Below are 13,614 nucleotides of genomic sequence, written 5' to 3' on the forward strand. Positions count from 1 at the left end.
TTCTTATTGTTTTTTTATGAAACTCACTCAAAACCGATGAAAATATATCTAATGCTCAACATGCTAATACTACGATCTCCTTTGATAACTATCTGATGAGACTAGTTTTGAGGTATGGTATTTGTCTTCTCGAATTAATGCTTCTCACCGTTTAGGTTTTCGATCAAACACCTATCAAATTCGAGAAAACTCTCAAGCCCACACAAATGATAGATTTTTTGTTTAATTTCATTGATTTTGAGTAGGTTTTGTGGAAAATCAATCAAATAAGAAGAAAGATGAATTAAATGTGAACGTTTTAATATCAATCATATCACAGATTGAGAGTAATAATGGAAGACGATTCACTGTCAATGGTAACCAGAAAAGTCCAATGCCTAAAAGTGAATAATTTAAAAAATTGTGTTAAAAACGATATACCCTAAAGTTCAGTAGCTTAAACAATATCATTTTGGACACCAATAACTACACCAAAATGATATTATTTTGTCTACGTCGTCACTCCATTTGAATTTTAACGGCTCAATAGTATAACAAAGTCAAAATTAAAGTTAGTGTTATAATTAGAACAAATGAAAGTTCATTAATATGAACGATACATTACCTGAAATTCATTGGTATATGGTGTAGTTTACCCATAAATTAATTTCTTTCTGAACACACTAGCTTTGGCCATATTTATAAGCAATTTATTGCTATCTCTTCTTCTCCCCCTAAAAGCCCAAGTTCTTCGAAAACCCTAGCCCCCGCCTCTACTTTCTTCCATTAACAATCATCATGGAGTTCTGGGGTAAGCCCTTCTTTTCCTTTCTTTTGGTGCTTCATTTTGCTGCTTTCTTCCTACATTTTTAGTCATTTATCTTTTATTGTGCTTTGGGAAGCTATGATCATATATATATATATGTGTGTGTGTGTGTGTCTTTTGGTTTCCCTTTTGAAATGGTATTTGTTGGCATTTGGGTTTTTAAATTTCCTTTTCTAAATGGGTTTTTATGCATCTTCTTGGTTGTACTTGATTGTTTGTACTATTGTCAATGCCAGATAGTGTTTTAATCTTTTAAATTTTCAAACATTTTTTTCATTTTCTGGTATCATTACTTTACATTTATCACCATCGTTAAGCACATTTACTTTAACTTCTGGTCGCTGAAGGAAAGCGTTTTGAAAATGAAATTGATTATCGACTTCTGCTTATATTGAAAGAGTAAATGCCATATTCTGATTATATATATCTGGTTTATTTTGAAGTCATGCTCCATCTTGTGTTTTTTTTTTTAGTTTGGCAATTAAATTTAGTTATTTTTTTTATTTACTTGATAGGTATTGAAAGGCTGGACAACCAATTAAAACGGACCCTGGGCCAATTATGTTATCCATCTTTCCCAGATTTGGAGTGATTTACTCGTTGAAGTTGCTGTAGTTAGCGATGGCTTTCTTTGGTTCTTGTTTGTCTAAACTACTCTGCAATGCCTACTTGTTTTAGGCATCACTTGGTGAGTCAAAGAACAAAGTAGAATATGTGCCACTCTGTGTGGATGCTAATGGAAAGAAGCTTGTTCTGGGGACTCTTTCTCACCAGAATTGCCCTCAATTATCTTTTGATTTAGTATTTGAAAAAGACTTTGAACTCTCATAACTGGAAAAACGGGAGTGTCTATTTCTTGGATACAAAACTTCTGTGCCAGATGAAGGATATCCTTTTATTTCGATCAAATTTGCTTTTTTGATTGCCAAAATTTTACTTTTTTCGTGAATGAGAAGGTTGCTTATGCAATTCTGTGCTTCCTTGACTTATACGCTCTCGTCTGTTTACCACTAATGAATTTGGTGATTCCTGGATTGCATTTTGCCTGCATGCAATTTTCATATTTTGATCAATTATGGTAATGCATATTATTCTTATATTAGATATGTCTAGTGATGGAAAAATTAGATAGGATGAGAAGCTTCCAGAGGCTGCAGCAGAAAATGGTAATTTCTCTAACTGTGCTTAAAACTATATCAGTGGTTGAAGATTCAGATTAATTCTTATATTTAACTTGAAAATGTTATATTTTATTTCAGGAAAAGCTAAAGCTGATGCAAAAACAGTCAAGGTTAATGCTGGCAAAAAAGCTGTCAAGATAGCAGAACCAAGCAATAACAACAAAGATGATGATGAAGGTGACAGAGATTCTGAGGATGAAAGTGCTCTGCTGAAGATGATTCCAATGAATGGGTTTCTTTTCATGACTAGGCAAAAAATTTTAATGTGTTTTCTTATTTATTCTGAACGTGTTCTAATATCTGGTGTCCTTGGGTCATTCAGCATGTTTCCTTTTTTTTTCTAGTACCATACTCAGTTGTTTTTAATATTTTTTTATCCCTGAATAAATAGTGGAGAGATGAAATGCTTTTCCTTCTAGACATATGTGAAACGAAATGTATAAACAGTCAATTCATTTTGATCGATTTTCTGGTATGTTGGTTTGATTGTTATCGGTTTAGTCCCTGTCTGGTTGAATAATAATTTATAGACTTGTTTTTGTAAAATTTAAGTTTTATGTTTTCCGAACAGATGTCAATGGACGAAAGTTCCGATGATGAGGATGAGGAGACGCCTAAGAGGGTATAATTGGAAGATTGCTTGTGGCTTTTGAATGGCGGAATCTAATTTGATTGCACAAATTTTAATTTGTTTGGTTTGCTTTCAAGGTTGAGTTGAGCAAGAAGAGACCTGCTGAAGTTGCCACCCCTGTTTCTGCAAAAAAAGGCAAAATCTGCTGCTACACCTCAGAAGACAGGTTTGTTACATGCAATTCACTTGAAAGTCTTTCAACATCATATCATCGTCCCATCTGTATTCTCTGATAAACCATTTTGGCGAGTATTTCTTATTTCATCTCGTTGTAGCTGCAGATGGTAAGAAGGGCGGTCACACAGCAACACCGCATCCATCAAAGCAGGGCAGGGAAAACTTCTGCAAAAGTCCAAAGTCTGGTGGTCAATTCTCTTGCGGATCTTGTAACAAGTACTCATCTATAAGTTTAAAATTTGTTTGCAATTTTGATTGAGTCGGCGTAGTTTATAAACACAGTACAAATTACTATGAACAGGTCATTCGGCTCCGAAGGTGGTCTAGAATCTCACAAGAAAGCGAAGCATGGTGGCAAATGAGGGGGGGGGGTTATTCAAGCGCTTATCATGTGCTTTAGCAGTGCAGAGGAAGTATAATGGGGTGAGGAAGGTGTGAACATGCTGTTATGTGAATGTTTAATTTTGGGAGAGGTTTTTGATATGTATTCGGTTTGGTAAATGAGGGTTTTATTGTGGGAAGAGGCAGCTGATCCTTACTCTTTAGATTGTAATGTTGTGTATGGATGTGTTGGGGTTCTTGGCTGTTTACATTTTATGATATTTAGTCTTTATGAATTCGAAGCTTTATAATAAAGTGGAAATTTTCATGTGTCATTTGTTTACATTTTATCTGCTAGGTTTGTCGAGTTTGATTGATTTTTTTGGTCTAGTATGATGTCCAAGTTTGCTAACTGTAATGTAGGCTGTTTCTGTTATTTTTTTGTTTTAAAAAAATGACAATTGATATATATTAAATTTTTATTTGCATAATATAAAAATATTTGTATTATATTTTTTTTATTTAGGTGTCTATTTTTTCCATTCAGTGTAAATATTTAATGTAACAAACATTATCATTTTAAGTGTATATCGTAATTGTGGTTAAAAAATCTTTAAAAGTTGATCATCTAATCAATATTTGACATACAGCATAATATTTTTATATTATTCAATTTTAAAAAATAAAATTCATAAATTTTCAGAAAAAAAAAATCAAGCATCTCTTACTTTTCAGAAAATATCTTAAGACCGTAAATTCCGTGGTCGATTCATAATCATCGGCGATCACCAACCTGTTGGTATCATTTACTGACCACCCACTGACCTACTGATCACTCACCCGTTGATTGAGACAAATGTGTGTTAGAATTTAAGGTTTATATTCAAGAATTTGGATTTAAGAATTTTAGGGGATAGAAGCTACGGGTGGATAGGCGGCCGGCGGGAGTAGCAACGGTGGGAGACAGCCAGCGAACAGGTGGAATTGGACAGGAATCCACAGCAGCCGTAAGCATCACAATCTTTCTATGTATGATGTTATTGTATTGTTGGCAGTAAAGTAGTGTCTTTACTTGGTTGAGAGACATTTCAAAATGAGAAAGATAACCAAAATCTGTAGTTCTTATATGATAAGATAAGCAAGCAACAATAGAACTCAGCGCATGTGATGGGATTGGATTATCAAGTGTGTGTTATAGACAGAGAGCCAAGAATACTGTGACAAATGTGTTTCCAAGAAACCCTTAATGAAGGGTTTAGTAATTCCAAGACTATTGTGGTGGCCAAGTATGGCCACTTCCCAGCTCTTCCACATATGTATATGGTAACAATAGTAATTCTATAGACCACATTTTCAAGTTGCTTCATATGTGGGTCTTCATAGTGTGTTATAGAGACAAGGTGTTCATGAGCATCTTTGAGATGAGAAGGACCTGACGATTGGAGTTCATGGTTCTCACTAACCGGATGCTGGTACAACTGTTTTCATTATGACAACCCACTATCAAGCACTATATGGCCAAGAACCTACATTGCATCTCTCGTATCTGGCTGGAGGGTCACTAGTAGGGATACGCATGGGATCTGAATAAGATATAATTCTTATAAATACCCATTTTTTGTTATTATCCTCCAAGTTTTTCATAAACATATTGGACCTATACTTCCAATGGTAGGTGTAGGAGGAACAAAAACAATGAAACAAAAATAAGTCAAACTGATACTACTTCAGTCTTTTAACAGGAAAAACATGATTCTCAGAATGGTCCAACAGAACCAACACCTTTTTGTCATTTGAAAATAACTTACCATAACTCGACACAAAGTCTCCAAACAAACTAAACTGCTGCAAATAAGATATAATCAGATCACACCATCACCTGCCACTCGCAATAGACTTGACAAGAGGCTGCTGCTACTTTTTTCATCCCTAAGTTAAAACCTGATATAACCTTTTAAACCAAGTTTCTCTGAGGACAAAACCTGTACCACAAATTCCATGAGAAGCTGCAATTAAAATCATGATTCGGTCCCGAGAAGCAGGAAGACCTGAACCTGCAAAACTCAATAACATTGATAACACATTTTCCTTTTAGAACTAAAAATTATTTCTTAAGCGTTTGAATAGAGATAAAGGAAACAAAACCCATTTTTTTCTTTCATTAACCTGGATGTGCACTTGTCACATGGTGACTGTAATACTATTACATGCACACAGAGACGACATTTTAGATGCACATGCAAGCTTTAATGCATGCATTTAGCTAATCCTGAAGGTTTAAGCTAAAAATTACGTCCCATATTCTGATCTTGCATTCCTAACTAAAAATGGAATGAATGGCAATAGTAAAATTTAATGGTCACATTGAAATTGAAAGAAAACAGAAAATCAAGGCCTGAACTTAAGCTTCAGGGTACTGAGTAAAACTTAGTATAGATTACAGGGAATTAAGGCCTAAACATAGGCTTTAAGGGAGTGAGTAAAACTCAGTAAAGCCTATTTTATTTTAATTTTTTTAAAGGTTAAAGCGTCATTTCTGAAGTCCTAAACATCTTCTAAAAAATTAGAAATGACTAAAGCACAGGAGAAAGAGATATAAAGGAAAAACATGGTATGGCAATGAAAAATTGATTGCTAAAAAGGGCACGTGTTTAAGACTTTCAAAATGGTAATGCAGTCAAAAACCATGATACAGTTGCAAAAGGCATGAACCTAAAAGGAAAACGAAAAAAAGTTCAAAATCATATATCAAATAATTGTGAACCTGCAAACCACCTGCACAGTGGAAAATGGGCTGTAAGCTATATTTACCGAATGCTTATTCTTAGTAGAAAAATTGTCGTGCCACTAAAGGAGAAGATTGTAAAAATTATTAATAAAAAACTTGAGAGACAAACCAGGCAGATTGGTTAATCCTGATTGGTGTGCTGCCGCAAAGACGAGGCTACTCCTGCTGCTGATAGTGCTTATCATCATTCTGCACATATCCATTGTTACCGTTCTCATTGTTATCATTGGCTGCATCTTTATCAATATTGCTAGCGTTTTCTTGTTGTTCCCTTTCACGGTTCCATTGCTCAATTTTAGCACGTCTCTCTTCACTGCCTTCACGTACTGGGCTACGATTCCTCTTCCCTCCAGGGCTTCTGCTCCGTCCTCTCCTATGGCCAGGACTTGTACTTCTATGCCTTCTACTCTTTTCTTCATAATAATTCTCCCTATCATCATACCTTCTACTTCGGCCACGTCCACCATAAGAGTGCTCCTCATGGCTACTAAGACGCCTGCGAGGGCTTCTGCTTCGACTATGACTCCGCCTCCTTTTAGACTTTCCAAATAACTGTCGCCTTAACTCCCTAATGAAAATGAATGCAATGAACAAGCAAGACCCATTAAAAAAAATCATAGACAGTTAAATCTGATTTGGAAGAACATCTCACCGACTAATTCTTTTAAGGTGCATAAAATTGCAATATCCACCACGATTGCAAGTGTTCTCATCATATTGCCTGCAGTGGCTTCACGGAAGTCCGTCACAGGTGAAAAGTCAACAATGATAGGCCGTCCTGCAACAGAGAAGGCAAGGAAATTTAGTTAAACAACATACAAGCATACGTGGAAATACACTTCCAAACTGATCACTAAAACAGAACCTAATAGAAAAGAGCAACTTGACAATTTAACCATTTATCATGAATAACAGGAAACATAGAAACTAATACCAAATGATAAGGTAACAACACAACCATCTATTGTAATACCAATAGTTAGAAACTAATCCAAAAGAATAATATCTTAGCCTAAACCCTGTGAATTTTGGACCACATAATCCACTCCCTATAGTTCATACAGGATACAAATCGTCTGTGCAGGCTAATGAATTGCTTTGACAGGTTACCTATATAATATCTAAACCGTTTGAACTCATTTATATACATATAATCCAACACAAAAGACGGAAGTCAAACCAGCATAAAATCTTCCGGTAAGATTTTTGAGCGCATTGGCGGCATGTTCTTCCTCTCTAAACTGAACGTACACATTGCCCACCTGCCCAAAAAATTGAAGATGATATGAAATTATCAAACAAAAATAATCTTAAAGACACATCGTCGAAGAAAAAAATTACCATATGATCAGCCAAGTTATCACATATGTTCAGACTCTCAATTTCACCGTACTTGCTCAGTTCCTCGAATAGATCCTCATAAAATCCCTGCAAAAGTAGCATGAAACACCTAATACACAGTTTTCTTTTCTCTAATTAAAGAAAATCCAAAATATAAGTAAATCGTAAGACTCCAACAGATCATTAGAATGTATTATAGGAGAAATACCTCGAAATGCTCCTGGATCTTGCGGGGATCGATTGGGTTACCCTGGGCGTCGACTCCGGGGGTAATCATGTCGGGGCGCTGGTACATGTTGGAGAGGAGGAGAGTAGGGCTGATGCTAGGCTTGGTGTGGAGACGCGAGCAGCGATCTCCGTGACGACACGCACCGATCTTGAAATAGAAGGGACAGTTCACCCTATCCTTTTCCGTGCCAAAAATCGACGCCAAGTGCTCCGCCATATTTTTGTCTCGAAGGATCTGTTTTTTTTTTCGTAGAGGGGGGAGAGTGCGAAGATGTGATTTTCAAGATGGAAGGGTTTATGGTGCTCGAGTTTCTGCGATGGGATTGTGGCCGTCGGATGACAGTTGCTTTTTTTTTGTCTTTCTAGACGTTTCCAAGGGATTTTCTGGTGGGCCCCCAAAGGTTTCAAGGGATTCATGGTTAGATTTCTGTCTATTTTGATAATAAAAAATTCAAATTGAATAAAATAATTTTATTATAAAATACACAAATGACCCTTTATCTATAAGATATAATTTTATTAAATCTCACGATTATAAAATGACCCCAACAATAGAAGTTACTTTGTTGAGTCTATTGCTTCCCTTACAAATTTTTAAAGAGCCATCTCTTAATATATTTTAATTGATCAATCAAACTGATAATATTATTAGGAAACGAGTCACGAAATTCGAACATAAATCGCAAACTGAACGTATAATATACCAAAAAGAAAGTATGCTTGGGCATACAAATCAAATGATGCCAATTTTGGACAACGATAACTTCCATATATTGATTTTTAGTAAATGTTCAAACGAACTTACAACCTGATTCTCGGAACTTACATGTGTAAACCCATAGGAAGGCACAAACAAGGACAATATGGATCCTCTAAAACAGAAAAAGAAACAAGAGACTATTTTCTTCTATGATGTCACCAACCCTAAACATGTAGGCTACACTCTATTAAACATTTAAGCCCCACACAAGGGAGGGCTCAGCCTCACAGATTCAGTATGTATTCCTCAACCATCCGATTAATTTATCTCAAGAGGAGCTGTTTACAAGCTCCATGTCACCTACAATCCTACATCACATGAAATCTTGACCATTCATGAAAATATATGCCACCATTTGCAACACTAATGAACCCAAGAGTCATGAATAGTCAAGATTTCATAATTTGATAAGTGTAATACCAAAACTGTAGCTGATATGAATCTTTCTTTCTTTCTTTTCACACGTTTCCAAAAACTATATTTCCTATACAACACAAAACAATCTTTCTTCTTCTTTGGAATGACTTGAAATGGCACCCATCGACACAATGTTTCTGTTTCGAGCTTCAGCCGATGTTTGTTTCGACTTTTAAACTATCAAAACAAGGAGAAACTTTTCCGATGCCTGGAATTACGGGAAGAACAGGCTTGCTCAACTGATGGTCTTGGAGTTGGTCCGTGCTTCCGACGACATCTATTTGAGCATCTAAGGATTTTGCACCAAGCTTGCATCCAAATTTCCTGGCAACTACGCGGGGTGAACTCAGTGAGCTGTGTGACTTTGTCACCCTTTTCATCTCTTGCTTTATTTTACTGAATTCCTCTTCAAGCTCTCCAACTCTAGACCTCATCTTTTCCATATCCACCTTCAAAACTCGGTTTTCACGTGCAACTGTTACCCATCCATCTCTTTGTACAATCTGGCCAGCCATCTCACTAGTGGCAGTCACATTACCAGCTATATCTGTTGGGGCAATCCCTTGACCTGTAGGAGCACTTTCAGCTTCCAAGACATTGAGACAGCCGGCTAAAGCTGTTCTTAAATGCATCTGCTCGAAGAACAAGACTTGCAGAATTACTCTTAGTGGCAGTCTTTCATTTTGGGATGCATGGGCACAAGCATCCACGGAGAGTTTCTGGTAGTCGATGATATTGCAAAGTTCTTCCTTCTCTCTATCGAAAGCCAAGGGTGTGCCTGCAAAATGATAGTATTGATTACAAACCTTGAAACAAATTAACTCCATTGAAAAAGAAGTTGGTTCAGCAAATTTAAACCTTGAAATAAATGTCCAGTGCTCTGTATAGCCCATCATGCAAAGGTCTAGAAGATTCGGGAAGGACCTCTGCAAGAGACCTTATTTTTCCAGGTTTCAAATTTACATCAGAAGCAACCTCTGCAAGATAGCTATCTATTAATCTGGCAACTTTTCGTAGGGGCTCAGATGATGGTGATGATTCTAGGTCTAATGATGGTGGTGAAAATAATGTTAAACCGATTCTGAGGACACAAAATGATGGATGATCCGTTCAACACAATCGGTATTGTATAGTGTATCAGAATCCGAGTAAGAAGGAATCAAAAGACCATCTAGGCTAGCCAGTTCCAGCTGCATTCCGATTCGCCTCTCCAAAGAATCCTGGCATGTTTGACTAACACCTAATATTGATGCAAACGAAGAAGTCCGAGTAAAAAACGGCAGAAGGACTTGCCCTTCTTTTCAGGGAGAAGCTTTTCGATGCTTTCCAATAAAACCTTCTGATCAACAGTGGCAGGAGTCAGACTAAAACTTGTAACTGTCCTGGCTTTGCCACCCTGCATACTCTGCCATCGGCCAAGACCCGGTAGATACTTTCTTGCATAGTACATTATGGCACCTGCTAGAAGTTCACATCTTATACCCCTTGCTTCCATTGTTTTAATAAGCCTTTCAAATAGTTCTACACTGAAATACGAGATGTCTTCAAACCACCAGTCAGATTCCACGCTTCGTATTCTGGCCCGTGTTTATTCCATTCCATAGAATGCTTCCACCAGGGCTCTGTAGGCTACCGTACATCATCATGGGCCAACCAAACAAACTCGGATCTGTACAAACCATCATAGATACAGCATTTAAACATTTTTGTAATATGTGGAGCTTTTCTACCCTTGGCATGAAAGATTCACAACTTTGTAAAGCCAATATACAGTCCTTCCAGTTTCGAAGTACATTTTTGTGGAAGAAGTTTTCAGCCTTGGAAAGTAAATTATCTTGACCATACTCATCCGTCATCTCAAGGTAGTCTGCGGCACAGTACACCGTTATTATACTTCTTGATGTAAATTCCACCCGAATGCCATAGCAGAATTTTACAGCAAACAAGAAAGTGTCCGCGCCACCAGGGAATTCCTCAAGCTTTGTGGTAAAAGTCTTATCATGGGTGGTACTCTTTAGTTCCTCAAAGATGGAAGTGATCTTCCCACATTTTGACATCAGAGGAAACTGCAGTCATACATAATCATAATTCATAAAGCATACGATTTCATTTTCATCTTTAGATCTAGGTGCAAATGCAATAATAAAGAGGAAAAGGCAAGTTTATGCCAATTGCATGGACTAAAAAATACGAAAATATCGAGATGACACAGAAACCATATCAAGATGCATAACACAGTTAATCATTAACACGATGAAGCTACTTTATGCTATCTGCAATGCAAGGAAGTCGCCTAAATTGCAGGGTTAAATCATCAGAAATGATCCCAGAAAAGGTGAGCAGCTTCTTTTCTTTTCGTAAATTGACACGTTATAGATTAAAACTGCAAGAGGTTGTCTGATCTGAATTCAATTCCAGTTGAAGTCTCTTCTTTCTTTCTTTTCTCATTCAATATAATACAAAAATATGCTCCTCTATCTGCATATTGTCCTTGATTATCATGCCAAAACAATGATAAAATGCCTCTATATGATCACAGCAAGTAAAGAAAATAATTATCTTTTTTTTCTTAATCAAAAAGTACCACAGATGAGTGTGGAAACTGAAATTGACTTACCTTGTGAAGATGAAACTTCACATCATCCACAATAATGGTTAAATCACTTGGCAATCCTGCATTGAAAACCCTGCAAATCCCCATAAAAGCTAAATCATTAACCTAATTGTATAATTTTTTTTATAGCCCCAACCTGTTGTCTTTCTTCCATGAACCCAAACTATAAAAACAAAAGACCATAATTTGTTCAAAAGATACAGAGCTTATAACTTTCTTCAATTTTCTCCCAGAATTGAACAAAAACAAGACAATCCAGAAAAGAAAACAGAAGAAAGAAGTTTAAACATACTTCAATTACGATATGAATCAGAGAGATAAACTCCGGTAAAGTTAAGGGTTAGAGCTTACCAGTCATTTCCATGTTTATAAAATCCAGAAACCTTGGCAGGTGCCATGACTGAGAGAGAAAGGGAAAGACCCCCCAAACTTTGAATTGGGATCTTATAAAAAAAACCCAGATATCAAAATCTTAAAAAGAAAAGCAAATGGGCATAATTCTCCATAAAAATTTAAAATTTCTTAAAAAGAAAGAAAGAAGCAGGGGACAAAAGGCTAAATGGGGGGCGTGCGGGCAACAGTGGAACTTTGCAGTTAAGAAAATAAAACTCCAGGTGCCATGTCTTCCCCTAACAAAAGCAGCAACTCCATTTCCATGTTCATTTCATGGACCATATATTACTGCTAATAAGAACAACATAAACAATGGAGGGAATAAACATATTTAATGCTTTCTTCAGTAGGAAAAAAAGCAGAATAAAATAAATAGAGAAGAAAAGCATGCACAGATGACGACAGAGAAACAACCAGGCAAGGGGGTATATGTAATCTTCTTCTATTAGATTAGATTAAATAATGGAAAAAAAGTGGGTCAAAGTGGATTAAAAAAAGGGGGGTAAAGGCAAGTGATCGGGAAACAAAAGGCAAGTGATCGGGAAACTTTAGACGGCCATTCCAAGGAGGATGAGGAAGCAGGGGAACAAGGCAAATGATAAGTGAGAAAAGTTGATACTATTTCTCTATCTCTATGGTTTAATGTCTGTCAGGCTTTTCCCGTCTAATACTTTGCCTGCATCTTCATATCATCATCATCACCATAAACGCGTGGTGAGTTTCTTAGTGGTGATTTTTTTTCTTCTTTTTCTCCCTACCTCGTTCAGTTTTTTTTTTTTGGTTGAAATTCAAATGTTTTATTGTACACTTTTAAATCGCTTTTTTTTAAATAGTTATTTTGGATTTTACCGTTACCTTTATTATTTAAAATATTATCACACACTATTAAAAAGCGTAATAGGTAAAAAAAATATAAAATCTCAAATTTTAAAATATAAAAAACTTATAGGTGTATATATAGTAAATAATTTTAAAATATTTATAAATTGAAATTTTCAAAAAAATTTGGTTTTTTAAAGTTTATTACGAATATTATTATTTATTTATTTTACTTTTTATCACTTGAGTATCACATAACATTCTCTAATTATATCTAAAGTGTAAATGAATAATATTTGAATGTAGAAAATTGTATTCGTGTTTGTTTATTTATTTTTTAAGGAGTTCATGTTCAGTTCATTTTCATTTGTTTATTTTTAACGTATTTGTATTTTGTTTATTTAGCGTTTGCGAACATTTTACTTAATGTTCGTGAACATGTTCGTTTATATGTACACGGACATATTCATTTAACGTTCGCGGACATTTTAGGAATTGGTGAAATTACACTACTAATCATTAAACTTCACATTTTGAACTCTAAAGTTCCAAATGTATTCAATTTTGTTCATACATTAATCAATATTTAAAATATTAAAAAAATGAGAATCGAATAAACGAGTCAATAAATGCAATTTCAAGTTAGCTTGTTCATTTATTAAACATGTCGAACATACTTTTTTGTGTTTGTTCATTTATTAAAAGAATATAAAAAATTTGATCATATTTATTTATTTAACTTAATAAACATTTAAAATAATTGTGAATTTAAAATAATTTTAGATTTTAGATTTGGTATCTGATTTAATAAAAATATAGTTTAAGTGTTAACTTAAAATAATATAATTAAAATTTTTATTTTGTGCAGGGCAAGAGGGACATGTTGGGTAGTTATCTCTTCTGAAATTTTAAAATTATCATAGATTTTAAAACTTTTCTGTATATTTTATATTAAAAAATTATTTTCATCCCTTAAAACTTTATAAATTTATATCCTATAAAATTTTAAATGTTAGAATTTTAGCATAAAATATTACGTTTATCATTGATTTTATGTGTAATAAAAGGGAAGTTTAAACTGTTAATAACGGCAAAGGACGTGACTGAACGTCGGAAGTTGGGAAATTCAATTACTGCAA

The 13,614-nt window shown here is 35.2% G+C and overlaps 3 pseudogenes; 1 reads left to right on the forward strand and 2 right to left on the reverse strand.

Moving 5' to 3' along the window:
• The first annotated feature begins 721 nt into the window (after positions 1-721).
• Positions 722-3,446, forward strand: LOC120116375 (annotated as a pseudogene).
• A 1,376-nt stretch (positions 3,447-4,822) lies between these two features.
• On the reverse strand, positions 4,823-7,758 carry LOC120116374 (annotated as a pseudogene).
• A 476-nt stretch (positions 7,759-8,234) lies between these two features.
• On the reverse strand, positions 8,235-12,000 carry LOC120116372 (annotated as a pseudogene).
• Between the last annotated feature and the right edge of the window lie 1,614 nt (positions 12,001-13,614).

This window comes from Hibiscus syriacus, unplaced genomic scaffold (assembly GCF_006381635.1).
Source record: "Hibiscus syriacus cultivar Baekdansim isolate YM2019G1 unplaced genomic scaffold, ASM638163v2 tig00110294_pilon, whole genome shotgun sequence".
In the NCBI taxonomy this organism is placed as follows: domain Eukaryota; kingdom Viridiplantae; phylum Streptophyta; class Magnoliopsida; order Malvales; family Malvaceae; genus Hibiscus; species Hibiscus syriacus.